The sequence below is a fragment of the Phyllobates terribilis genome, unplaced genomic scaffold (genome assembly GCF_046119375.1).
Source record: "Phyllobates terribilis strain yellow unplaced genomic scaffold, ASM4611937v1 Scaffold_2__4_contigs__length_985480577, whole genome shotgun sequence".
Taxonomy (NCBI): Eukaryota; Metazoa; Chordata; class Amphibia; order Anura; family Dendrobatidae; genus Phyllobates; species Phyllobates terribilis.
Window position 1 is genome coordinate 186,784,976 of NW_027362762.1, and position 24,417 is coordinate 186,809,392.

Sequence of the window (24,417 nt, forward strand, 5' to 3'; positions counted from 1 at the left end):
CCTTGGAGGGCAAGAGGTTTGGAAGAAAAGAGTCCTGAAAGGCAGAGGCTGGATCACTGTGTGTGTAAGAGATGCCAGTAGCCTTGAAAGGTACGAGGGCTGGAGACCCCCATCTGGGAAGCCGTAAAGCCACAGCTGTGGCAGAACAAATCTGATGGAAACTGCTAGACCCGGCAAAAGGTAAAAGCGGTGCGTTATCAGGACATTGATATAGTTACTTTGCTGAAGGCGGTAACTGGAGCCAAGTGGGCCTGTCTGCCACTTGAAAGGCTCTTGGATGTTATGTGTGTAAACATGCCGGTGAGCCAGTTATGAAGTGTAATAAACTGCTGGATTGTGAAATACTGGAAAACGTGGCTGGTGTGCTTTAATTGACCCGGTGCAGCGAGTGTTCCTCAGCATGATGAATAGCGCTGCCTTACACCCTGCATGCACCTCCATTTGAAAATTACTGTGGAGCAGAGAGCAACTGGCTCCCTGCCTTGCACTTACTCTAGAGCTCCAAGCCTTTCAGATGCCTGCAGCTTCAGAGCATGCCGCAGTCATGTAGCAGGCAGGGCCTGCAATATAATACCAACATGTCATTGCCTGCAATGTAAAGCTGCCATGCTCTGTAGCTGTGGGCCTTTTATAGGCTTGTGGCTGTAGAGTAAGTGCAGGGCACGGAGCCAGCCATGAGAAGGAGAGCAGAGTCGCACGATGTGGGAACGGGGACAAGTGAGAGATTTACTTCACATAGGGGGGCAATGTTACGGTATCAAGATCACATGGGGGGCAGAATTAATGTATGGGGGAACTATTACTATATGGGGCCACATAGGGGAGATATTATTAATCTAAGGGGGCCACATATGGGGATATTATTAATGTGTAGGACTACAAAGGGTAATACTACTATGATATCGGGGCCACAAAGAAGAATGTTGCACCTGTGTGGGGAATAATAGGTGGACAATACTATTGTATGGGTGCCACAGGTGGGGCAATTCTACTGCATTTCAGCACAAAGGGGACATAAGCATTACTACTGCATGGGGGACACAAGGGAACATCACTACAGTAATGTACATTATTTAGGGAGATACTATTACTAAGAGATAAAAGGGGATATTTACTGTACAATTGGGGGAAAATATGGAGAGAGTGCTCTAGAAGTGCTAAGGCATAGATGTCTGTGAGTTACATTTTGCAAAGGAAGGCAGGAAAAAGGCAGCGCGGTCTGTGCAGAATAAGGAAGCAAAGAGAAAATGAATTCAATTGGAGACATCACTGGTGAGTCACTGGATTCACCTGTACTGTGTATTCTGATACCTTTCACTGTATAGTCCTTGAATGGGGGTAATGTTAATGCTAGTATTGTTTTTTTATTAATAATCAGTAGTGATGAGCGAGCATGCTCGCTACTGCTCGGTACTCGCCCGATCATCTCACTGTTCGAAATGCTCGCCGCTCGCCGAGTATTTCCGGGCTTGCAGGGCGGGATCTCAGGTCCCTTCCCTGCATGTTTGGCGATCTTTAGAGAGACAATGAATATGCAGGGATTGTCTGCCACACACTGTAATGCCACAGCCATGTTTGTTGTGGCATTACAGTGATTGGCTGGCCGCACAGCATCATCTGGTCTATATCAGATCTGGCGCCGCCATGCTCATCAAAGTCTACTCCGGAATCGGGCAGAGTAGGGAGAGGTGCTGCTCAGCTAGGGAGAGATTTGCTTGTTTTTTAGTTAGTGTAGGTATACCACCATATATTATACACATATCCATCTCAACTAACAGTCCTTCTGAGGACTAATCCAGCTTCATACAGTACAGACCAAAAGTTTGGACACACTTTCTCATTTAAAGACTTTTCTGTATTTTCATGACTTTGAAAATTGTACATTCAAACTGAAGGCATCAAAACTATGAATTAACACATGTGGAATTATATACATAACAAAAAAGTGTGAAACAACTGAAAACATGTCTTATATTCTAGGTTCTTCAAAGTAGCCACCTTTTGCTTTGATGACTGCTTTGCACACTCTTGGCATTCTCTTGATGAGCTTCAAGAGGTAGTCACCGGAAATGGTTTTCACTTCACAGGTGTGCCCTGTCAGGTTTAATAAGTGGGATTTCTTGCCTTATAAATGGGGTTGGGACCATCAGTTGTGTTGTGCAGAAGTCAGGTGGATACACAGCTGATAGTCCTACTGAATAGACTGTTAGAATTTGTATTATGGCAAGAAAAAAGCAGCTAAGTAAAGAAAAACAAGTGGCCATCATTACTTTAAGAAATTAAGGTTAGCCAGTCCGAAAAATGGGGCAAACTTTGAAAGTGTCCCCAAGTGCAGTTGCAAAAACCATCAAGCGCTACAAAGAAACTGGCTCACATGAGGACTGCCCCAGGAAAGGAAGACCAAGAGTCACCTTTGCTTCTGAGGATAAGTTTATCCAAATCACCAGCCTCAGAAATCGCAGGTTAACAGCAGCTCAGATTAGAGACCAGGTCAATGCCACACAGAGTTCTAGCAGCAGACACATCTCTACAACAACTGTTAAGAGGAGACTTTGTGCAGCAGGCCTTCATGGTAAAATAGCTGCTAGGAAACTACTGCTAAGGACAGGCAACAAGGAGAAGAGACTTGTTTGGGCTAAAGAACACAAGGAATGGACATTAGACCAGTGGAAATCTGTGCTTTGGTCTGATGAGTCCAAATTTGAGATCTTTGGTTCCAACAACCGTGTCTTTGTGCGATGCAGAAAAGATGAACGGATGGACTCTACATGCCTGGTTCCCACCGTGAAGCATGGAGGAGGAGGTGTGATGGTGTGGGGGTGCTTTGCTGGTGACACTGTTGAGGATTTATTCAAAATTGAAGGCATACTAAACCAGCATGGCTACCACAGCATCTTGCAGCGGCATGCTATTCCATCCGGTTTGCGTTTAGTTGGACCATCATTTATTTTTCAACACGACAATGATCCCAAACACACCTCCAGGCTGTGTAAGGGCTATTTGACCAAGACAGAGAGTGATGGGGTGCTACGCCGGATGACCTGGCCTCCACAGTCACCAGACCTGAACCCAATCGAGATGGTTTGGGGTGAGCTGGACCGCAGAGTGAAGGCAAAAGGGCCAACAAGTGCTAAGCATCTCTGGGAACTCCTTCAAGATTGTTGGAAGACCATTTCCGGTGACTACCTCTTGAAGCGCATCAAGAGAATGCCAAGAGTGTGCAAAGCAGTCATCAAAGCAAAAGGTGGCTACTTTGAAGTACCTAGAATATAAGACATATTTTCAGTTGTTTCACACTTTTTTGTTATGTATATAATTCCACATGTGTTAATTCATAGTTTGATGCCTTCAGTGAGAATGTACAATTTTCATAGCTATGAAAATACAGAAAAATCTTTAAATGAGAAGGTGTGTCCAAACTTTTGGTCTGTACTGTAGATATCAGTGCTAGGCAGGCAGGGTATATAGCAAGAGGGTTCATTCCAGTTCAGTCTGCTGCTGGTGCTTTTACAGCGCTAAAAATCCATCTATTTAAAACTGTAGTTTGTCCATCACATGGATCACATATAAGTGCGCTGAAAATTCTGCATTTCTGGCCTCCATTGAAATTTTGTTGCAGTGTGTTAGTGAAGTTATTGACACCAGTTCGCAGTTAAAAATAGTTACCTACAGGCCAGCTATTTAAAACTGTGGTTTGTCCGTCACACGGATCACATATAAGTGCGCTGAAAATTCTGCCATTTCAGGCCGCCATTGAAATTTTGTTGCAGTGTTTAAGCAAAGCTATTGATGTTAGAATCTATGTTGTTTTACTTTTCGGACATCTTTTTGTGGTTTGCTGGCTTCTAGTCCTTTCCTCTGGTGCTGGGTGTCTTGGTCATGTGACCTCCTCACTCTTTATTACTCAGCACCTGTCTCCCATTCCTCGCTGGACATCAGTGTTGTTACGCTTGTGCTCTGGCTAAGTTGCCTTGTTAATTCTTTGTGCTTAGGACATTTGATATCCTGGGACTTCTTTTCCACCAGTTTTGTTTCCTTTAATCTTCGTTTCTGCAACTAACCTTTCTTTAAGGAGGTAACCTGTTTTGCTCCCAGTCCTTAGATCTTTTAGGGACACTCTTTCCCCTTCCTTCAAGTCTTCGTTTGAGTTCAGTGCAGGATCGTCGGTGGGGCTATTCACAAGGAATAGGGCACCCACCCCAGCGGAGGGTTTAAGCAGAGTCTCAGTGCAGGGACAGCTTTTCCCTCCTGTTCCTTAGATCTTAGTTGCAGAACATAACAGTATGTCCAGCCACGTTTAAAAAAAAAAGGTTTTTTTTTCTCCTCTCCTCCTCCTGGGTTTTTCTTCAGTATGAGTACCACCCAAGAGCTTGCTCAACACTTGCAAGGGTTGACTTGGGAGGTTACCGGTCTTCAGCAGTACACTGCGGAACGCTATGAAGAACCTAAGGTAGGATTACCTGAGTGTTTCTCGAGGAAACGACTGGATTTTTTTCATTTAAAAATGCTTGTTTGTTGTATTTTCTGCTCAGACCTAGATCTGGGAGTGAACTACAGCGTGTAGGGATTATTATGTCTCTATTGCGCAAAGAACCTCAAATCTGGGCGTTTTCCTTGTCTCCTAATGATCATTGTTTGAGGTCTGTGGAGGCATTTTTTGATGCCATGGGTTTGCTGTATGATGATTCTGATCGGGTTACATCAGCTGAGGCAGAGCTCAGTTGTCTCAAACAGGGTTCTCCTGCAGAGGTCAGGTGGAACGACCCTGCACTCAAGTTTCAGTTTCTGGCATGCTTGAGTAAAAGGGTTAAAGATTTGCTTATTGCATTCCCTGCACCTGATAGTTTGCAAGTTGCCATGCAGTTAGCTATCCATGTGGATAGAAGGTTGAGGGCCAGACAGAATGAGGAGAAGTTTCCTATATTGCTGGATTCTGCTTCTACCGATAATCCTGCCATCACTGGGGAACCTATGCAGGTGGGGGCAATGTCATCCCATTCCAAGGAGAGGGACAGGAGGTTCTTTGAGGGACTTTGCTTGTATTGCGGTAAGGCTGATCATTTTTTAAAGCAATGCAAGGTTTGCTTAAGGAAAGAAAAAAAAATGGTCAGTAGAAATAACACTCCCATTCGCATTGCGTTTTTACGTTCTGCTGAGGTGTTTTTTCCTGGTAATACCAACTGTTAGGGTCGTTCGATTGACTTTCAGGTAATGGTGAATTGTGGTTCTGCACTTAATTTGATTGATCAACAATTTCTTGAAAAGTATAAGTTCGGTTCTGAACCTTTGTCGTCTCCTTTTCCTGTGGTGGCGATTGATAATACTCCCCTGGAGCATGGGAGCATTTTTCGAAAAGTCACTGAGTTTCTGCTTACTATGAATATGGAACATCAGGAGCAGATTGACTTATTTGTACTTACTAAATTGTCTTCCCCGGTCATCCTGGGGTTGCCCTGGTTAAAAGTGCATAATCCTTTGCTGGACTGGTCATCTGGTTCCATAAGATCCTGCGGTCAGAGGTGTTATGGTAAGTGTTGTAACTTTCACATTGCTACTGTTGAAAGAATACCTTCAGACTAGTTTAGCTGCAGGTCACATAAGACCCTCTAAGTCTCCTGTGGCGGTTGGGTTCTTTTTTGTCAAAAAAAACGATGGGGTCTTAGGCCATGTCTGGATTTTCGGGAGATTAATAAGATCACTGTGCGCACGCAATCCCTACCCGTTACCACTTATTCCGGATTTGTTTAACCAATTGTCCCGGAGCTAAATGGTTTTCTAAGATTGACCTTCGTGGGGCATATAATTTGCTGCGGGTGAAGGATGGAGATGAATGGAAGACAGCTTTTAACACCCGGAAGGTCACTTTGAGTGTTTGGTGATGCCTTTTGGGCTTACTAACGCCCCTGCATTTTTTCAAAATTTCATCAATGACATTCTGAGACCCTTGATCGGTAGGAGTGTTATTGTTTATCTGGATGATATTTTGATTTATTCATCGGATCTTGAGTCTCATTGGCAGAGAGTGTACGAAGTTCTTCAGATACTGAGAGATAACACACTCTTTGCTAAATTGGAGAAGTGACAGCTTGCTATCCAGAAAATTAGTTTTTTGGGTTACTTTGTCTTTTGTGATGGTTTTGAGATGGACCCGGTGAAAGTTCAGGCTGTGCTGGAGTGGCTGAGGCCTGAAGGTTTGAAGTCCGTACAGAGGTTTTTGGGGTTTGCCAATTATTACAGGAAATTCATCAAGAATTTTTCTGTCATCGCTAAACCCATTACTGATCTCACCAAGAAGGGTGCTAATACAGTCCAATGGTCCACTGAGGCTACAGAAGCTTTTGAGTATCTCAAGGAGAGGTTCAGCTAAGCTCCTGTTCTTGTCCAGACGGATGAGACCAAGCCATTTTTTGTTGAGGTGGATTCCTCATCTATAGGAGTAGGGGCAGTTCTGTCCCAGGAAGGAGAGGATGGGGTGCATCCCAGTGCTTTCTTTTAAAAAAAAAATTCTGAGACAGAGCTCAACTATGATGTTGGGAATCGTGAGTTGTTGGCTATTAAACTCGCGTTCGAGCATTGGTGACATTTTTGGAGGGGGCTCGACATCCTATACAGGTTTTCACTGATCATAAGAATTTGATTTATCTGGACGCAGCTAAACGTTTGAATGCCCGTCAGGCTAGGTGGGCACTGTTTTTTGCCAGGTTTAATTTTTCCATAACCTTTGACCCGGGGACAAAGAATGTTAAGGCTGACGCTTTGTAGTTTCTCTCCAGCGGTGAATGCTGAGAGGGAGGAGTGTATTTTGCAGAGAGGGGTGGTGGTGGCCGCATTGGATTCAGAGTTGGAGAATAGCATCATTGGAGCTCAGAGTGCGGCACCAACTAACACTCCGTGTGGTAAATTGTTTCTGCCTAGAGCCTTGAGGAGAGCGTTGTTTGTTGTATGTCATGAGTCTTGGTTGGCGGGTCACCCAGGGATTTCGGAAACTAGGAAGTCTATTGGTCGGAGTTTCTGGTGGCCAAGGTGGCAAAGAGAAGTCATCAAGTGGGTGCGTCAGTGTTCTGTGTGTGCTAGGTCGAAGGCCTCTCACGCCCTGGCTGCGGGGTTGCTGTGCCTCTTGGAAGTTCCTAGTTCGCCATGGACGCACCTTGCCATGGATTTTATCACTGATCTGCCTGTAGCGGAGGGTTTTTCTGTCATCTGGGTGGTTGTGGACCAGTTTAGTAAAATGTGTCATCTGGTTCCGTTCAACAAGTTACTTTGCTACAAGACTCTTGCTAAGGCTTTTGTGAAGAAGATTTTGAGGCTCCATGGTGTTCCCCCGACATTGTTTCCGATAGAGGACTACAGTTTTTGGCTCGCTTTTGGCGAGCTTTTTGTGACAGATTGAAAATTAATTTGTCATTCTTGTCGGGGTATCATCCAGAGTCCAATGGACAGACTGAAAAGAAGAACCAGGATGTCGAGCAGTTTTTGAGATGTTTTGTGGCAGACAATAAGGAAATGTGGTCGGAATTTCTACCACTTGCGGAGTTTGCCCTTAATAATCATACTTCTTCCTCGGCTGGGTGTTCTTCTTTTGTTGTACTGGCAGGTATCCATCTTTTGGTCCATTTTCCAAAGTTGGGGCTGCTGTACCGGAGGAGGACAATTTTTCAGGTGATTTTGAGAGGGTTTGGACCTGTGTATGCCTGAATCTTTAAGAGGCTAACAGGAGATCAAAAAGGTATTTTGACAAAAAAAAGAAAGGAGTCCTTGTTTGCTGTTGGGGACATGGTTTGGGGAAATCTAGGAATCTTCGTTCGAAAATTCCTTCTAAAAAATTGGGACCTAAATTTGTGGGTCCTTTCAAAGTGGTTCAGATTGTCAACTCGGCAGCAGTGAGGTTGGGCATTCCCTCGTCCTGGAGGATTAATTCTGTGTTTCATGTGTCGTTATAAGCAGGCGAAGCCTACTGTTCCTCCTGTTGATGAGGACAGTGAATTTTAAGATTTCTCACATTTTGGATTCCAGGTGGCATAGAGGGAGATTACAGTACCTTGTGTCCTGGAGAGGTTTCGGCCCCCAGGGATAATTCCTGGGTGAAGGCCGAGGACATCTCGGCCTCTAGGTTAATTAAGGATTTTCACAGGAGATTTCCTGGTAAGGCTCAGCCTAGAGGATCCGGAGGATCCTGGTAAAAGGGAGGTACTGTTAGAATCTATGTTGTTTTACTTTTCGGCCCCATTTTTGTGGTTTGCTGGCTGCTAGTCTTTTCCTCTGGTGCTGGGTGTATTGGTCACGTGATCTCCTCACTCTTTATTACTCAGCACCTGTCTCCCATTCCTCGCTGGACATCAGTGTTGTTACGCTTGTGCTCTGGCTAAGTTGCCTTGTTAGTTCTTTGTGCTTAAGACATTTGATATCCTGGGACTTCTTGTTCCACCAGTTTTGTTTCCTTTAATCTTCGTTTCTGCAACTAACCTTTCTTTAAGGAGGTAGCCTGTTTTGCTCCCAGCCCTTAGATCTTTTTGGGACACCCTTTCCCCTTCCTTCAGGTCTTCATTTGAGTTCAGTGCAGGATCGTCGGTGGGGCTATTCACCCCTGTGTAGGGTTTAAGCAGAGTATCAGTGCAGGGACAGCTTTTCCCTCCTAATCCTTAGTTCTTAGTTGCAGAACATAACAATTGACACCAGTTCGCAGTTAAAAATAGATACCTACAGACCAGCTATTTAAAACTGTGGCTGGTCCGTCACATGGATCACATATAAATGCGCTGAAAAATCTGCCATTTATGGCCTCCATTGAAATTTTGTTGCAGTGTGTCAGTGAAGTTATTGACACGAGGTCGCTGTTAAAAATAGTTACCTACAGGCCAGCTATTTAAAACTGTGGTTTGTCCTTCACACGGATCACATATAAGTGAGCTCAAAATTCAGGCATTTCTGGCTTCCATTTAAATTTTGTTGCTGTGTGTCAGTGAAGTTATTGACACAAGGTCACTGTGAAAAATAGTAACCTACAGGCCAGCTACAGTTAGGTCCATATATATTTGGACGGAGACAACATTTTTCTAATTTTGCTTCTAGACATTACCACAATGAATTTTAAACACAACAATTCAGATGCAGTTGAAGTTCAGACTTTCAGCTTTCAGTTGAGGGTATCCACATTAAAATTGGATGAAGGGTTTAGGAGTTTCAGCTCCTTAACATGTGCCACCCTGTTTTTAAAGGGACCAAAAGAAATTGGACAGATTAAATAATTGTAAACAAAATGAATATTTCTAGTACTTGGATGAAAACCCTTTGTTGGCAATGACTGCCTGAAGTCTTGAACTCATGGACATCACCAGACGCTGTGTTTCCTCCTTTTTGATGCTCTGCCAGGCCTTCACTGCGGTGGTTTTCAGTTGCTGTTTGTTTGTGGGCCTTTCTGTCTGAAGTTTAGTCTTTAACAAGTGAAATGCATGCTCAATTGGGTTGAGATCAGGTGACTGACTTGGCCATTCAAGATAATTCCACTTCTTTGCTTTAATAAACTCCTGGGTTGCTTTGGCTTTATGTTTTGGGTCATTGTCCACGACGACCAATCAGTTTGGCTGGATCTGAGCACACAGTATGGCTCTGAATACATCAGAATTCATTCGGCTGCTTCTGTCCTGTGTCACATCATCAATAAACACCAGTGACCCAGTGCCACTGGCAGCCATGCATGCCCAAGCCATCACACTGCCTCCGCCGTGTTTTACAGATGATGTGGTATACTTTGGATCATGAGCTGTACCATGCCTTCGCCATACTTTTCTCTTTCCATCATTCTGGTAGAGGTTGATCTTGGTTTCATCTGTCCAAAGAATGTTCTTCCAGAACTGTGCTGGGTTTTTTAGATGTTTTTTAGCAAAGTCCAGTCTAGCCTTTTTATTCTTGATGGTTATGAGTGGCTTGCCCCGTGCAGTGAACCCTCTGTATTTACTTTCATGCAGTCTTCTCTTTATGCTAGATTTGGATATTGATACGCCTACCTCCTGGTGAGTGTTGTTCACTTGGTTTGCTGTTGTGAAGGGGTTTCTCTTCACCATGGAGATTATTCTGCGATCATCCACCACTGTTGTCTTCCGTAGGCGCCCAGGTCTTTTTGCATTGATGAGTTCACCAGTGCTTTCTTTCTTTCTCAGGATGTACCAAACTGTAGATTTTGCCACTTCTAATATTGTAGCAATTTCTCGGATGGGTTTTTTCTGTTTTTGCAGCTTAAGGATGGCTTGTTTCACCTGCATGTAGAACTCCTTTGACCGCATGTTTAATTCACAGCAAAACCTTCCAAATGCAAGCACCACACCGCAAATCAACTCCAGGCCTTTTATCTGCTTAATTGAGAATGACATAACGAAGGGATTGCCCACACCTGTCCATGAAATAGCCTTGGAGTCAATTGTCCAATTACTTTTGGTCCCTTTAAAAACAGGGTGGCACATGTTAAGGAGCTGAAACTCCTAAACCCTTCATCCAATTTTAATGTGGATACCCTCAAATGAAAGCTGAAAGTCTGAACTTCAACTGCATCTGAATTGTTTTGCTTAAAATTCATTGTGGTAATGTCTAGAAGCAAAATTAGAAAAATGTTGTCTCTGTTCAAATATATATGGACCTAACTGTATTTAAAACTGTGGTTTTCCGTCACAAGTATCACATATCACATCAGTTCAAATCCAGCCATATGTAGTGAACGTGGAAAATATTCTTCTCCATTTAAAATGGGCAAGGCGCGTGGCAAGGGACAGGGAAGTAAACGTGATGGTGCATGCAGAGGACGAGGCCGTGTGCTAGCTGAAATTGTACCACAACAAACACCCACAACTTCTCGCTCGACCTTCCTGTCCCATTTAATGGAGGACCGCAGAATACCACTATTGAATACAGAGCAGTGTGAAAAGGTTATTGGTTGGATAGAAGATAATGCTTCCAGTCACTTAGCCACCACCACCACCCTGTCTTCCACACAGTCAAGTCTCTGAAGCCGGGAGTCTGGACTGAATATTCCTCACCCTGATCCTCCTTCCTCCCACCATGCCGAGTGCCCGGAAATAACTGATCCCACACTGGGACACTCCGAAGAGCTGTTTACTTTTCCATTTATAGATTCGGGCCTCTTGTCCGGTCCACTTGAAGCGGGGCAAGAGGAGATCACATGTTGCGATGCCCAAATATTTGAGCAGCCATGGTCAAACGAAGGCGACAGTGGGAAACTGTCACAAGAGGTGGAGACACATTTGCCAGAAAGTCAGGAGGAGGACCAGGGTGCGGAAGTGGAAGATGAGGTTGTGGATGATATAGAAACTGACCAAACCTTGCACAGGGACATACAAAGCGAGGACAGCAGCACACAGGGGGAGGGAGGTATAGCACCACAACAGACAGGAAGAAGCAGTGTGGTGGCCGCAGACAGAAGGCGGGCAACTGTTCCCCGTAACATCAACACGACGGACGTTGCCAGTACAACTGTTAGGTCTTCCCGAGTCTGGTTGTTTTTTAAAGACTCTGCCAATAACCCCAGCATGTCAGGCACATGGCAGCAAAGCACCCGACTAAGTGGGCTAAGCCCCAGGGTCCAGGAACAGTGTCTGCGGGTGGCACCACTGCTTCTTCCGCTGTTGTTCGTGCAAGCTAATCCTCTTTCCATGGCGCATGCTAAGATGCCTCCTGCCCTGCACCTGTCATTGCATACTCTCAACTAGCACCATCAGCAAGCACATACACGTCCTTGTCCAAGCGCAGTCTTCAGTTGTCCCTACCCCAGTCCTTGGAACGCCAGCGCAAATACGCAACCAACGCCTTACAGGCCACACTACTAAATTCACACATTTCGCGACTGCGTGCCTTTTAGGCTCATGGAGACGGAAGCATTCCGCAACCTGATGGCGGCGGCCATCCCTCTGTACTCGGTCCCCAGCCGCCACTATTTCTTCCGGTGTGCCATCCCCGCATTACACGAGCATGTGTCCCACAACATTAACTGTGCACTCAACAATGCAGTTACTGGGAAAGTCCACCTAACCACGGACACGTGGACAAATGCTTGTGGGCAGGGATGGTACATCTCGCTGATGGCACACTGAGTTAACATAGTGGAAGCCGGGACCCAGTTGGACCTTGGGACGGAACACGTCCTCCCAATGCCGAGGATTACGGGCCCTGCATCAATCAGGGTTGCCCCCCCATTCTGCAGCTCCTGCACCTTCTCCTCCTCTTCAGCATCCATCTCCGAAATGACCACATCAGTCGCAAGCTGGGAGCACTGTAGCACTGTCTCGGCCAAGCAGCAACAGGCTGTGCTGAAGCTAATATGCTTAGGTGACAAACAACACAGCGCTGAAGAGTTGTGGACAGCTCTGAAAGGGCAGGCAGATCTGTGGCTGACACCGCTGAACCTATAGCCAGGTATAGTCGTGTGTGACAATGGCCGGAACCCGGTGGTGGCTCTGAGGTGAGGCGAGCTCACAACTGTACTATGCCTGGCCCATGTGCTTAACCTCGTGGTTCAGCGGTTTCTCAAAACCTACCCGGAGCTGCCGGATCTGCTTGTCAAAGTATGCCACCTGTGTGCCCATTTTATAAAGTCATCTACAGCTTCCGCTGCCCTTGCCGTGTTTCAGCAGCATTTGCAGCTTCCAGCTCACCGACTAATGTGTGATGTCCCCACGCGTTGGAACTCTACCTTTCTGATGTTGGGAAGGATTGTGATATCAGAAGAGGGCAGTTGTTGACTACCAGCATCAACAAGGCCTTCGGTATTCAGTTCAGACTCCACACATAAGACCTCTGGAGTGGACATGGACGTCAGACATCTGTACCATCCTCCAAAACTTTGAGGACTCCACCAAGATGGTAAGAGGCGATGATGCCATAATTAGCATCTCCATCCCGCTTCTCTGTCTTCTGAAACGCTCTCTGCTCACAATCAAAGAGGATGCATTGCAGGCGGAGCACGATGAGATGGAGCAAGGAACCAGGATTGGGTGACAATGATGAAGAGGAGGAGGGGCTAGTTACATGCGCTATAGACGGTACTACCTGCACATCTGTCATACTGTCTGTTCAGCGTGGATGGCCTGAGGACAGGGAGGAGGACGAGGAGAGCATGGTCAGTCATCCTCTTGGTGAGGACATGCAAGTCTTCCTGTTAGCAGTCTGCCACGCATGGCTGAGTTTATGTTACGCTGCCCTTCCCGTGACCCTCGCGTTCTCCAAATTTTGGGTGACAGCCATTACTAATTGGTGACACTTCTGCACCCACGCTACAAGGAGAACTTTCTATCTCTTATTCCCGAGGTGGACAGGCCTACTAAAATAGGGCAGTACCAGAAGGCCCTTGTTGCGGAATTATTAAAAAAATTCCCATCTGAAAACGCTGGTGGCAGAGGTCATAGTTCGTTGGACAGCTAGGCGAGAAAGACACCACTCCAATCCAGCAGAGGCAGGGGAACACTGTCAAAGTTCTGGGACAGTTTTCTCAGACCCTCCCATCTTACAGGCCCTGGGGTATTCTCACAAGGAGTGCAATGTTTGAGAAGATGGTGATGGAGTACCTTGCCAACCGTACCAACGTCCTCCGTGATTCCTCTGTGCCTTATAATTTTTGGGTATCCAAGCTGGACACATGGCATGAACTGGCTTTCTACTCCTTGGAGGTCCTGGCCTGCCCTGTCGCTAGCGTTTTATCAGAGCGGGGTTTTTAGTGCCGCTGGTGAAATTATAACTGATAAGCACGTCCGCCTGTCAACTGAAAATGCTGACAAGCTGACTCTTATAAAAATGAACAAGGGCTGAATTGGGGCAGGCTTCTCAACACCATCGAATGATAGCAGCGTAACATAAACTCAAATCCAGTGTCTTTTTTTGGGAGGTCTATTCCCATGCACCTCTTCACACCTACACATGGGTATATGCTTCCTTATTTTGTCTATTTGCTTTTCTCCTCCTCCTTCTCCTCATCCTCCATCACTATATCATTCACCACCATATCTACCATATCACCTCCTCTACATGTCTTGCAAGGGGTTTTGGAGTGCCTCCAAATTTTTGGCAGCTTTTGCATTCACTGCATAGACAAACACTAAGGGAGACCCACTTCCTAATAATGGGAACATTTTTTCATGAGGCCCTCTACGTCTCTTCCAAGGGGCATTGGAGTGCCTCCAAATTTTTGGCAGCTTTTGTATTCACTACATAGGCAAACGCTATGGGAGACTCACTTCCTAATAATGGTAACATTGCTTTTAGAAGGCTCTCTGACCTCTACATCTCTTGCAAGGGACATTGGAGTTCCTAAAATAATTTTGGCAGCTTTTGCATTCACTGCATAGGCAAACACTGTGGGAGACCCTCTTCCTAATAATGGGAACATTGTTTTTGGAGGCTCTCTGACCTCTACGTTTCTTGCAAGGGGCAATGGAGTTCCTCCAAATTTTTGACAGCCCTTGCATTCACTGCATACGCAATAATAGTATAGGAGACCCACTCGTTAATAATGGGAACAACAAAGCATAGCCGGCTGATGGCTCTCTAACAATAGCGAGGGCCGACTGCTGGCCCTTTTAGAATAGTAAGGGCCACCTGATGGCCCTATAAAAATAGGCTTTGTGACTTTCAGAGTCCCTCCATCATAAATGAAACAGGACGGGTCTGATGATGTGTCACACACCATATGGCCAGATAAGGTTGTAAAATGTTAAATTGACATTTCCCAGTGAATGCATTTGTCTTGGTTAAAAGCAATGCAAAAGTGTAAAAACGCATCAAAAATGCTACATGTGAACATAACCCAAGGTTTGGAGGAGCATTTTTGTTTTTGGTTATTTATTGGTTCCTTAACATATATCCCAGGAAAATCCATTTTGGTTTTGTTTTTGTATGTTTTATTGTGAGTCCGTAAAAGTGGCATAATAGCTCTGACAACATTGTTGACAGCAGTGACTTGGGAGTCAGAAATGCTTCCAGGGGTCTTCCCCATGCTTGTCCCATGTCATTTGAGCACTGTTCCCATCGATTTGGGCAATTTTTAGGCCCTCTGCAGACCGCGGGGGGGGGGTCGCCGGAAAAATGTTCGAGTTTCCCATAGACTTACATTGGGTTCGTTGCTTGGGTCGAGCACTCGAGCATTCCAATTTGCTCGACCAGAGCAATGAGCACCTGAGCATTTTAGTGCTCGCCCATCACTAATAATCAGTATGGTGGTATTAATCGGTCACTATTTGTTGATAATATTTTGTCATGGGATGGTGGCATTATTTGTTACTTTTATGTGGTATTATTGGTATATTGGTCTTGTTCTAGTGGTCTTTGTTCAGCAGCAGTATGGTTGTAATATGTGTTGCTTGGAAACTGTTTGACTTAATTTTTGTAAGTAATACTTCTAAATAATCTTATTGCCATGTTTTTATGTAACTTTATTCTTATTACTATTATTATTATACCGCCATTTATTCCATGGTGCTTTACATGTGAAAAGGGGTATACTTAATAAATGACAAGTACAATAATCTTAAACAATACAAGTCACCGACTAGTACAGGAGGAGAGAGGACCCTGCCTGCGAGAGCTCACAATCTACAAGGGATGGGTGAGGATACAGAAGGTGAGGGTAGAGCTGGTCGTGTAGTGTTTTGGTGGAACCAGGATTACTGCAGGGGATAGACTTGTCAGAAGAGGTAGGTCTTCAGGTTCCTTCTGAAAGTTTCCACGGTAGGCGAGAGTCTGATATGTTGGGGTAGAGAGTTCCAGAGTAGGGAGATGCACGGGAAAAATCTTGTATGTGATTGTGGGATGAGGAGATAAGAGGAAAGAGAAGGAGATCTTGTGAGGACCGGGGGGTTACGTGCAGGTAAGTACCGGGAAACTAGGTCACAGTTTTATGGAGGAAACAAGTTGTGGATGACTTTGTATGCCATGATTTGGGCGTTGAACTGGAGTTTCTGGGCAATGGGTGTTGTAATATGCAACAGTTGTGGACTTCTTTGTTTGTGTGAAGGAGGACTTTATGCTGATCTGACAGTAGATGGCGATGTTGTTTAAAGTTTCCTTGTTTACTGTATTGTAAAAGAAAAAAGTCTCTCTTATACTTTCTGTTTTGTTCTTACTTCCTGATGCAGTACTGTGTGACTGTGCATTTTTTCCTTTACCTCATGTTCTGAGAAGTAAAAGCTTGTTATCCCATGTAATCTACTCTGTGAAGTTTCTACTGCAACTGTGGGTATCCAGAAGCTGTGCAACAATGGGGAGCTAGTGACAGAGAGGAGAGGCAGGGGAATAGCAGGGGGGACAGGTGGATAATTTGGGCTGCAGAGTTCAGGATAGATTGGAGGGGTGTTAGAAGGGAGGCCACAAAGTAGGAGGTTCCAGTAGTCGAGGCGGGAGATGATGAGGGCATGCACTAGTGTTTTTGCAGATTCTTGATTAAGGAATGTATGGATCCGGGAAATATTTTTGAGTTTGAGTCTGCAGGAAGTGGAAAGGGCTTGGGTATGTGGTTTGAAGGAGAGATCAGAGGCAAGGGTTACACAATGAATGTCCTGTCTGTTAGGTATGAAGAGATCTTAGGTAAGGCCAAGTCTGTGATGCCAATGACGCGCCCCCAGGGCAATGGGGTACTCGGCAGCCGGGCCTATGGATGCTGGGGGGAGGGTATGTCACAGTGGCTGGCCCGGGCCGTGGCCCAGGGCGGTCAACCAAAAAGGGGATTGGAACTTGGATAGAGAGAAAAATAAAATAAATAGTTTGTGACGCTACCTGTGGTACCTGGTAAGGATTACCAGCGCTGCTGCAGACCTCCGGGGGGTGATGGGATGGCAGCTGGGATGTTTCTGCTCCCCACAGGTGGAGCAGGCCCCCGGGGCAGTGTGGATTTTGATGGTGGTGATGCTGGGACTTGTAGTGCAGGCGGATTGGGCAGCAGGAGTAACTGCCAGAGACAGGGGATTCGCTTCAATACCTTTACTGGTGCGGATGTCAGGTACGGTCCAGGGTACTCAGTAGGATGGGTGTACTTCAGGACTTCTCCCCAGTGAGCGGGTATAAGGCCTCCCGGTCCATGTCTGCCTCTCTGTATGCTCCTGTCCAGCCTGCAACTGGGCCTAGCTTATGTGTCGTGCTGTTCCGTCACCTGTCGCTCGGTAGTAGGACCTTCTGTTGGCAACCACTCTCCCTGGACGCTGGGGCCTTGTGGTTCCTGGTCCTGTAATGGGTCTAGCTTCAGGTCAGCCAGGGACTTGTAGTCCTCCTGGGATGCCGGTGATCCCTACTGGGTATAAAGGAACTCTGTAGGCGCGGACCCGGTGTCCGGTTTGTATATCGGGGTGAGCCTATGATGCTCCTCTGCCCCCTCAACCCTCAACTCCTCTCTCCTTTCTCCTCTTGCCTTTGGCCACACTCGGGGCCCTCAGAACTCAGCAGCAGACGCGCTGCGTCTTCGCTGCTCTCAGCGTCAGCATGCTCTCAGACTCTCTGGCTAAAAACTGAGCTTCGTGGCTCCACCCTCCATATATATATACCTAACGGGCTCCCTCTGGTGGTGTGAGGTGAAAGGGTGGAGGTGTTTGTATGTAATGAGGGCCTCTTGTGGAGAAGTCCGTCCATGCACCCTGGGTCCTGTGGTACCTGTGCGCAGCAGGGTGCCACATTCCCCCCTAGTACAATTCAGTACTCGTGGACTGAAGCATTTTTTAAAACAGGTAAAAACAATTATAATAACAACAACAAGTATAATAACATTAATTAAGTTACAGTAAGTCCCGTAACCAGGTGTCCATTTCGTCGATGAAAGAACATAAGAAACATGAGGGACCCACCTTAAAACCCTCAATGTAGGCCCTGGGCGTGGCTACAAGGCATAAGTGGTCCAGGTGCTGGACCACGTCTTCTGCCACGCCAAATGGGTTTTTGTTCTGTGGTCAACTAAAGGGGCACTTTTGACGAGTGCAACTATTTACAGGACAGTTTTTGGCTGCTCACAGTCCTCAACCTACAAATCTTTGTACCCTGACGGGTAACTAAAGGCACGTATATTTTCAGTTTACATAATAAACAATATACAATACCCACTGGGTAACTATTTACATGGTAGACACTTCATTCTTATTCCCTAAACTTGGTAGGGATCTGTCCTTGTGTGCTGCGTGTGGACCTTCGCAGCACTGGGGTGTTACTAGTGTCTGTGAGTACCCTTTCTGTTAATCTAGCAGGTGTACGTGCTAAAACTGCCTTAATCTTTCTATGGGACTGGCAAGTACACTGTCCACTGGGCCTTCAGGCTCTGCTATAACGGGTGATCCTCCTCTTACTGGGGATTCTTCCAGTTCCTGAGCAGGCTCTTCCAGGGTGCTTAGAGGTTCTTCTGGTTGTTGCTAGAAGTTTATCACCGGTACTATAACTGCTCCATCAAGTTGAGGCCAGTCTGCAGGGAAATCCCCTAGAACTGTGTGAAGCACTTCTTCCTTGGGTTATTCCGGTGCTATAGGAGGTACTTCTTGCTCCGTTGTCTTCAGTAGACCTGGGCACACTTTCAGATGGTCTCTTGAGACTGTTGCAGTTGTTTTTCCTCCATCTTTGCTAATCAGGCAGGTTTTACTGTTATCAAACTTGGAGTTCAACACTGTGTAGGGCTCTCTTTCCCACTGGTCATCGAGCTTGTGACTTTAGCACTATCTCTCCAGGTGCCAAGGGTTCTGCTGGTGCATGTTTATTGTACTGTTCTTCCTGTTTTTCCCTTACTCTGTTCAGACTGTCTTCGACACAGGCCTGTACTCTCCTGTACTGCTCTTGCCAATTTGTATCCCAGTCTTCAGTGGACATATCTGCTTCAGGTTCTACCACTCTGAGTTCCAGGTCCATGGGCAACTTTCCGGGTCTTGCTCTCATGAGGTACGCTGGAGTACAATTAGTAGAACTCACAGGTATGTGATTGTACAGATCTACCAGGTCAGGTAGTTTGTCTGGTCACTGGTTTCTTTCTTCCAAGGGTAAGGTTTTCAGCAGGTCTATGACGATGTTGTTCATTTTCTCACACAAACCATTGGTCTTAGGGTGATACGGCGTAGTCCGGATCTTCTTGCACCCATACAGATGACAGAATTCTTTAAACAGCTCGGCTTCAAAGGCAGGGCCTTGATCTGTCAGCACTTTGTCCGGGTATCCATGGGGCCTGCAGAAGTATGCTAGGAACGTTCTTGCTGCAGTTTCTGCTGTCAGATCCTTGACAGGGGCTACCACCAGGAACCGGGAATAATGATCCACCATGGTCAGTGCATAGGAGTAGCCTGACCTGCTGGGTGACAGCTTGACGTGATCCAGAGCGACGATCTCCAGGGGCTGGGTTGTCTTGATGGACTGCAAGGGTGCTTTCTGGCTGCCGTAGTCTTTTCTCCTGAGGCTACAGGGCCCACAATTCCTGCACCACCTCTCTATGGAGCTCGCATTCCAACCCAGTAGAACCGGTCCTTCAGCGGGGTTTCCAGCTTCTTCCAGCTAAAGTGACCTGCTTGATCATGGAAGGCCTCCAACACCATCTGGATATCCGTTCTGGGTACAACAATCTGCCGCACCATTTCATGGGTCTTGGGGTTGACATATCTTCTACACAGCTTCTCTCTGTAGATGAACAGCCGGCTTCTTTCATTCCACAGTTGCTTGGCTTGTGGAGGAGCATCCTTCTCCAGGTGGGAACCTTCCTGGGTGATCAGCGTCCTTCCCTGACGTCTTCTGGTGACGTGTTGCTCACGGACTACTCCGCTTCGGTGGAAAGCAGGTAACTTAACTTCCTCTAAATCATCCACTTCATCTTCGGTGTCTGACTGGTGGGGCATCCTTGACAGGGCATCAGCATTGGTATTCTTGTGACCTGCCCGGTACTTGATGGTGAACTGATAATTTGACAGTCTGGCCACCCAACGCTGTTCCATGGCTCCCAACCTGGCTGTCTCCAGGTGAGTCAAGGGATTGTTGTCAGTAAAGGCTGTGAATTTCGTTGAGGCTAGGTAATGCTTGAACCTTTCAGTGATATCCCAGACCAAGGCCAGGAACTCCAGCTTAAAGGAACTGTAGTTTTCTGGGTTCCTCTCGGTAGGGCGTAGCTTCCTGCTGGCATACGCAATTACCTTCTCTCTTCCATTTTGTTTCTGGGACAACACAGCTCCCAGTCCCTCGTTGCTGGCGTCAGTGTACAGCAGGAAAGGCTGGCTGTAGTCAGGGTAAGCCAGGATTTCTTCACCAGTCAGGATTTCCTTCATTACTGCAAAGGATTCAGCTTGTTCTTTGCCCCACTGGAATGGGGGTGTTAGGAGGGCGGTTGCAAACAACTTTAATTTAATGGAACGCAACTGACCCTGGGGTCCGCAATACAGCCTGGTGGTCTGCTGCTGAACACTTTCCGGGTGGAAAGGAAAGCGACAAACTTAAATATTAAACCCTTCCGTGTTTCTCCACACAGGAACGGGTATAGCGGTACGCTCTATCTCCGTTAACTGCACGGGAGAAGAGCGTCCGGGATAGCACCTACTGAACTGATAAACCACTCCGTGTTAAAGCAGCGGTTCACACAATCTCCAAGAACCGCAGGGAGACATGCGACCGGGGAAGAAGCAGTAGCCCTGTCTTCGATACAGGCGCTACGCAGTAGGAGTTGGCGCTAGGATGCGTGAGTGACTACGCCGACGGGTACACGTGCCTCCAGCCGGCATGCTACCGGACTGCAGGGTATTACTCCACGTGTCTGACAGACGATAGCCATGAATAGGACATCTGCAGGCTGCTCGGGGTGTTTGGCGACCCCTTTGGCTGAGCCAGACTGCTAGACGAAGCTACCTGCCTCTATGGAGCTAACCTGCCTCTATGGAGCTAACCTGCCTAGCGGAAACTACATGTGGAACAGAGTCGTCCACACACCAGCATCACAAGCTCAAATGATCTGAGCGTGTCGCCATGTTTGTGGGCGGGCCTTTTAAAGACTAAACCCTGCCCACCGATGCGCCATTGGTGACGTTACCTGTGGACCAATCAGGCGGTGCCATGTCACCGGGTCAGGTGGGTGCCAACCCACCAATCATGATCCGCCAGGTCACGGACATGCTCAGTGCGGCAAATCCTGGACTTAGTTTCCACAAGCCCTGTCTCCCTCTGCAACCCAGGCTTAACATTGCTAGGCACAACTACCTGGGAGATAAACAGTGCTCACGGACCAGCTAGGTGTTGAGGCTGATGGTGATGCTGAGCAGCATCAGCCCTGGCTGGACCCATTTCGAATCCAGCACCAGACCGATGCCTAACATTAGCCCCCTCCGCTTGATGCTTATTTTCCTCCATGAGCCGGGGGGCAAGGATGTGGTCCAAAGGGTCACAGAGAGGATTCACGAAACAGTGACCCCTCCTGTGTACAGGGTACCCTCTTTTAGGACGGGAAGCAGGATGGCAAGAAGTGACAACTGGTTCTCTATGTGTGGGATCCTTCACGGGTGACAGAAGGAAAGGACCCGCCTGTCTCTGGTGAAAAGATTTATCTCTCGCACAGACGGGACACGCAAGAACAAAGTCCTTGACGTCCTGGTGCCACCGGGGCCACCAATAGGACCGTAGAAGGGACTTAGTGGCACGTTTGACCCCCAGGTGAGCGCCGGTCTTAGGGGCATGAGCCCAGGAGAGTACCATACTCCATAGATTAGGGGAAACAAATGTCCTCCCCGACGGAACCGGGTTGGAGGACACTGCAGCCACCCTCTCTTCCTGAGAGTTCTCTGCGACATAATCTGAAAAGGCCCGGGTCCTGGAAACAGACAAGTAATCTGTACCGGATGTCGCAATGATAGGAGGATCAGAGACTACCCTCCGGGTGACTTTGACCAAACACTGAGATGTACAATTCTCACTCCAGGAAGAAATTCTCCCCGTATTCCAGTCAATGTGTGGAGTATGACAACGTACCCAGGGGAGCCCCAATAACACCTCGTCTAATCTACCGGGAATAATAAGAAATTAAATAACCTCCCGGTGGCCCTGGGGAAATGACATGGTGAGAGGAATCGACTGGTGGGTGATTTGAACATTTTGTACGTCCAGGAGTGAACCATTGACAATACTAATGTTCATTGGTCTTGAGAGTAACTCAATAGGGATGGCATGCCTCTGGGCAAATGTAGATGATAAAAAATTGCCATCAGCACCAGAATCCACCCACGCCTTGGCAGTGACTGCAGCTTTACCAAAGGACAAAGTCACATTATGTAATAATTTGGAGGAAGAAGTCCTGGAATTTAATACCCCTCCTCCAACGGTGGTAAGACCTACTCGTTTTACCGACTGCTTGGAACCCTTATTTACGGGGTGCTCCGAGATATGTGCAGAACGGGAACGAGAGGAACTAGACTTAGACCGGGGTACATCCGTAGCCTTAGGCTCCGGGTCGAGTGTCTTGGGTTTGAAAATGGGTCTAAAGGCGGATGGTGCCAACAGATACTGAGGTCTGGCAACCTCCAGCTCTAACTTGTGTTCCCCATGACGCAAGTCAATACGGTCAGCGAGAGATATTAACTCCTCCAGAGAGGTTGGGATTTCTCTGGTAGATAAAGCATCTTTAATATGCCCAGCCAGACCCCTCCAGAATACCGGGATAAGCGACCGCTCAGACCAATCCAGTTCAGCCGCTAGGGTTCGGAACTGGACAGCATAGTGGCTGGCGGTGGCTGAACCCTGGACCAACGCAAGAAGCTTAAGAGCCTTATGATGCGTGACCTGAGGACCCAGAAAAACACTTTTTAGAGTCTTAAGGAATAGACCCGCATTTACTACAACCGGGTCGTTCCGCTCCCATAGAGGAGTTGCCCACTCCAGAGCCCTGTGAAAGAGTAATGAAATGATATATCCCACTTTGGCTCTTTCGGAGGGGAACCGTGCCTCCATCATCTCCAAATGAATGGAGCATACTTTAATAAAACCCCTGCAAAGTTTACTATCTCCAGAATATTTTTCCGGGAGAGCAGAACGGGGTAATGGGGCACTTGCAGTGGTTGTAGAATTCACCGCAGCTGAGTTAATAATATTGGCTGCTAGAGTAGCTGCCTGGGTAGCTACTGCAGTGATATCAGTGACCGGAGCAGTTTGTTCCAGAGATTTAAGTCTGGCCTCCAGTTGCTGTATGTACCGCAGCAGTTGTTTATTGTCGGCCATGTTCGGCAAGACCCTGGCGCTCAGATACTGTTAGGAGGGCGGTTGCAAACAACTTTAATTTAATGGAACGCAACCGACCCCGGGGTCCGCAATGTAGCCTGGTGGACTGCTGCCGAACACTTTCCGGGTGGAAAGGAAAGCGACAAACTTAAAAATTAAACCCTTCCGTGTTTCTCCACACAGGAACGGGTATAGCGGTACGCTCTATCTCCGTTAACTGCACGGGAGAAGAGCGTCCGGGATAGCACCTACTGAACTGATAAACCACTCCGTGTTAAAGCACACGGAGCGGGTTTCAGCGGTTCACACAATCTCCAAGAACCGCAGGGAGACGTGCGACCGGGGAAGAAGCAGTAGCCCTGTCTTCGATACAGGCGCTACGCAGTAGGAGTTGGCGCTAGGATGCGTGAGTGACTACGCCGACGGGGACACGTGCCTACAGCCGGCGTGCTACCGGACTGCAGGGTATTACTCCACGTGTCTGCCAGACGATAGCCGTGAACAGGACGTCTGCAGGCTGCTCGGGGTGTTTGGCGACCCCTTTGGCTGAGCCAGACTGCTAGACGAAGCTACCTGCCTCTACGGAGCTAACACACACCAGCATCACAAGCTCAAATGATCTGAGCGCGTCGCCATGTTTGTGGGCGGGCCTTTTAAAGACTAAGCCCAGCCCACCGACGCGCCATTGGTGACGTTACCCGTGGACCAATCAGGTGGTGCCATGTCACTGGGTCAGGTGGGTGCGAACCCACCAATCATGATCCGCCAGGTCATGGACATGCTCAGTGCGGCAAATCCTGGACTTAGATTCCACAAGCCCTGTCTCCCTCTGCAACCCAGGCTTAACATTGCTAGGCACAGCTACCTGGATGATAAACAGTGCTCACGGACCAGCTAGGCATTGAGGCTGATGGCGATGCTGAACAGCATCAACCCCGGCTGGACCAAAATGGGAGACCACAGAAGGTCCTGGACCCATTTTGAATCCAGCACCAGACCGACGCCTAACAGGGGGACTCTTTCCTCTTTTGTACTGTCCTACCAGGAGGTCTTGTAGAGGTGCTACCTTTTTGGTATAGTCCTTTATGAACCTCCTGTAGTACCCGACCAGTCCCAGGAAGTGCCGTACTTCTTTGATGCTTCTCGGTTCATGCCACTTCTTTGATGCTTCTCGGTTCATGCCACTTCTGGATGGCAGTGACCTTCTCCGGGTCTGTTGCTACTCCC

At 47.3% G+C, this 24,417-nt stretch overlaps 1 protein-coding gene across 1 annotated transcript in view; it reads left to right on the plus strand.

Moving 5' to 3' along the window:
- The window catches only part of LOC141201378 (retinol dehydrogenase 7-like), a 105,545-nt gene that overhangs the window by 37,001 nt on the left and 44,127 nt on the right, over window positions 1–24,417 (plus strand). The window lies entirely within an intron of this gene.